This window comes from Sciurus carolinensis, chromosome 3 (assembly GCF_902686445.1).
Source record: "Sciurus carolinensis chromosome 3, mSciCar1.2, whole genome shotgun sequence".
NCBI lineage: Eukaryota > Metazoa > Chordata > Mammalia > Rodentia > Sciuridae > Sciurus > Sciurus carolinensis.
Window position 1 is genome coordinate 152,826,247 of NC_062215.1, and position 4,586 is coordinate 152,830,832.

At 44.2% G+C, this 4,586-nt stretch overlaps 1 non-coding gene across 1 annotated transcript; it reads left to right on the plus strand.

The window, feature by feature from the left end:
• The first annotated feature begins 3,717 nt into the window (after positions 1-3,717).
• Trnaa-cgc (transfer RNA alanine (anticodon CGC)) lies at positions 3,718-3,791 on the plus strand. Its single transcript has one exon. It is a non-coding gene; the product is annotated as a tRNA-Ala (tRNA).
• Positions 3,792-4,586: the final 795 nt, after the last annotated feature.

Sequence of the window (4,586 nt, forward strand, 5' to 3'; positions counted from 1 at the left end):
TGTGGAGAAAAACTGAGAAACCCAAACTGACTGTCAGAATCACTGCCTCGAATACATGGTTCCAGCCCTGAGTCATCCCAGTCCTCATGGAGCAGAGGTGAGCCCTGTCCAAATTCCTGACCCACAAAAATCCTGAGCATGACAACTATTATTTAATACCTTCAAGTTTTAGGGTGGTTTGTTCCTCTGAGATGGATATCCACAACTCTGCCCCCAAACATTGCCTCAAGATTTTATTGCTCTCTGGATGGGCAGGAATTCACATGTACATTAAATATACATCCCAGGTCCAACACACAAATTGACTTATTCTCAACTTGCTGGGAATTACAGTAACTGCCCAGAACAGATTCTGGGCATAGGCAAGATGTGGCCTTGCCTGTGTGCACCCACTGAACTTCAAGTCCACGTTTCCTCTGGCTTCTTTCCAAAAGGCTCACATTATGTGTGCAACTCCAGAGCTCACTGCTGGGAACAGCATACACACATCTGCACTACATATTTTTGCTGTGCATTAATATCTTGTCTTACTGTTTTTGTTATTTATATATCCAAAGACAAATGCCAAAGTTTGTTCTTAGACTGGGGGTCCATGGGCGTGGAAGGAAGACAGGAAGTCCCGTGGTTTGGGGTGGGGGAAAGGTGGAAAAAGCTGGGTATATCAAAATTAAATAGGCTTTATTCTTGCAAGACTTCCCAAAGCTATTAGTATACAAATGTTCACGGTGAGCCACCAAGAACAAAATAGAAGACGTAGCATTTCCGAATCCTCTGACCGTGAAAGACTTCTATGTCCAGCATGCCATCTTGCAGGATTAGTGTTTCACAGAATGATACCCCTTGGACAGAGCATTCAAACCACTGGCTGGCATCAGAGTGACTGTCTTGGTTTACAGCTGTTCGGCAGGCAGACATGTGCATATTGTTCTGGAAGCGTAGCACACAGCAGTGAGATCTGGGGTTGCAAACATAACATAAGCTTTTTGGAAAGAAGCACAGTGTGGACTTGAAATTCAGTGAGTACACACAGGCAAAGCCAGATCCCACCTCACACCTAGCTTCTCTTCTGATTGGTCAGTACAATCACCATACTGATGCTCTATTGTTCTTACCTACTGCCCTGGGATTATAAAGACCGGGAGGGAAAAAGAAACCAATGAGGTAGAAACACTCAAGCGTACCATACTGTCCTGGCTGAACAATGATTTTGCTTTTGATTCTGGGAAGTATGAGTTTGGGAAGATTCCCCAGTTAGCTTACTTGACCTCAACAGAACTGTCCCTTGTATGCCACCAAATGAGCTTCATGGTTAGTCCTGCCCATTTCAGTTGGCCAAGTGCCCAACGAGGTCTGAACGGGTCCAAGTGTTTCCTCCCCAAGTTTGAGCTGTCAAACTCTCTAGGTAGGGAGTGGCAGCTCATTCATCTTCAGAAAAGATATTTCCAGAAGATCAAGGCTCCTATGCTCCTGATGCATTCTGAAGCACAATTAGGAATTCAGAGGAGTAAATCCACACTGAACCAGTCCCACCCCCAGTGTCTTATTCCAGGTTACAAGTAACCAGCAGGACTTTTTTATTCTACATTTCCAATTCCCAGGATTTAGAAGAGAAAGGAGCGCCCCCAGGGTAGTCATTGGCTTGACCCTTTGGGGGTTTTGTTCATGGTTCAAGCAAACTCGATTTTTATACCACCACTTCCATGATAGGACTCTGGTTAGCAGATTGCAATTCTACATTTACAGTGTTGTGCTCCACTGGACTTAAAATGCAGCAACACTAGACCCTTGTTCACCCCTAAATCCCCAGCATGGAGGAGAGCTGCTGGGTGGCTGTCTCATCTACTCATCTGTGTTTCAAGTGGAAGCAAGAGAAAGGAGAAAAGATGAAGACCAAAAGGTAAGCCCACCCCCATTTATCAGGGAAAAAACAGGGTCCTCCATTTCTAGAATTCACTAGACAGGTTACCCTTACAGCTCATGGACCAGGACTGAATCACTTAGCCATCCCCTAAGTAAATAAATCCCTGCAGGAAATGGGCAAGTTTAAACTAGGCTCATAGTTGCCCTAAACAAGATAGGATTCCTTAATAAGGAAGGACAGATGGATGAGGAGGCAAGTCAGTGGCTGGGATGTCTGATGTGGATGGAACTGAAAACACTCTTTTTGTTGTTTTGTTTTTGTTTTAATAATTTTTTAGTTGCGATCAACCTTTTCTTTGTTTATAAGCGGTGCTGAGAATCGAACACATGCTAGGCAAGCCCTCTACCACTCAGTTACAACCCCAGCCCCATTAATTTTTTTTTTTAATTTCTAAAAAATAAATTAGATTTTAAAAAGATGCGTTCTGGCATGTCTCTTCACAGGTAAAGAGAAGACTTAATTTATCTTAGATTCTACTGAGAAACCTGCATGCTCCTCTGGCCAGTGAAAGGATCCAATTGTGGGCAGGGGAGTGGTTCTTTTTAAATAAATCACTCTGTTGTCAGAAATTGAGCACACCCCTTCATCCTTTGGGTTCCTTCATGAATCACCAGACAGCATCCCTTTCCATTTATTTGCCTGTGTTGTGTTGCAAATTAAGTTTTAAAAGGCATTTTTTCTCCAAAGAAGATTTAAAGAATAGAGTACCCCCACAACCACTACCACCCAGGATAATGAACTGTAGATGCTGTCATCCCAGGAGGGTTTAATGACAGTGTTCGATGTGTGTGTGGACAGCAGAGGCTGCCTTCAAAGTTGTCTCTGTGAATGGGCTTCAAGATGTTTTGACTATTATCTGTTACAAAGAAACTCGCTATTAATTGCATATTGTCATAGCTCTTAGTCCAACATAACTGTTAGCCCAACAAAGCCTTCTCTCCTTGGGAGAAGAGGAACACAGTTTAATTTTTTTTGCATTGGGTAAATGCTTTCTCCAAGTCCCTCTCCATTCCTTAAGTTTTCTTGGAGAAAATCAAGTTGAGGGAAGTCGCCCTGTCTCTGTGCGTGACATCAGCTGTAAGACACTCCCCTATCCCAGCATCCCACAATGCCTATGAAAGCCCAGCCTTTCTCAATGAGGGACACAGAGGCATGAGAGCTTCGGAGGCCCCACGTAGCTCAGATGACGATGTGGGATGCTTCCAGACACCCCTCACCCCCATGCTCCCTTGTATCCCTCTGTGACCTGATGCGGGAGAAAATGTGATTTGGAGACAGGCTGATGGGGAATGAGTCAATGTGAGAAAGAAGGAGCAAAAGTAGGGTGGAAGTGTTTACATTTTTAGTTGGAGAGATAGTAACTATTAACTCCAAAAGACGTTTTAGTCCATCCTGGACAAATATAGGGAATTGAACCAACTGGACTCCAATCCAGTCCCTACTCCCCCACAAATTGATCTCTTTAAAACACAGACTTAATCATACCCATCCCCTCCTTATGCACCTCCAAAGGCTCCCAGTACCCTCAAGATGAAACCCATACCTCTCAGCCTGGCACAGTCTTCACAGACAGGTCCAGCCTCCTCTTCCAGGCTCCTCTCCACCATGACTCCTCCTCCTTCCCCTCCCACCACCACACTGGAGCCACAGTAGGCTGCTCGCTGTCCCCACAGCCAGTGCACCTCATGCCTTCTGACCCTGGCTATGGGACTCCCTCTCCCTAGGATGCTTCCTCTTCCTTTTGCCTAAGTTCGTGTTCATCCTTCAGGATCAATTTAAATATCATCTCCTTGGGCTGGGGATATAGCTCAGTTGGTAGAGCGTTTGCCTCGCAAGCACAAGGCCCTGGGTTCAATCCCCAGTACTGCAAAAAAAAAAAAAAAAAAAAAATGTCATCTCCTACGTATTGCCTCTGGCAGGATTCATCTTGCCTCCTCTGGGCTCTGTGCCCTTCGCTCCTACCTCAACTACAACACTGAAAACATTGTGTCATCGTCACATTTCTGTGTCCTCAGATTATGAGTGATCATTTCAGCAGTAATTGTTCTATTGGCTGCTATCATCCCAGCAGCTAGTACAAGCAGAAGAAAAGTAGGGTGTGTTGGAGGATGGGAGGAGGGACAGACAGACAGACGGATGGAAGGAGAATGGATTAATGGGCAATTTGTATTGCATTAGATATCTTGAGCCATTAAGAATATCTCACAAGCTTATGAACTGGAAGAAATTTGTAAACAAAGAATCATTGGACTGAGACTCAAGTGATCCCAGTTCTAGTAGCTTTATAAGTCCCAGTGTCCCTATTTAATAAATAAGAAGGCATTTTCTGCTCTAATGGTCTGAGTCAGTGATAGTCTAAGCCAGTGACATTCAACAGAACTTTCTGCAGGAATGGAAATGTTCTAAAATGCATCCTGTCCAGTAGGGTAGCCATTAGTCACATGTCTCTATTGTGTCCTGAAAATGTGACTAGTGCAGCTGAGGAGTTGAATTCATCATATTTGTTAATTTTATGTGTAAGTAGCCATATGTGGTTAGTGCTACTCTATCAGACAGCACTGGTGTAAACCATCATGTTATTTACCATCGTCACAGGCCTTACTACATAGGCTCAGATTGCATAGATCCTTGTGTCCAGGTGATAAGGACACCTTTGGGTGAAGTG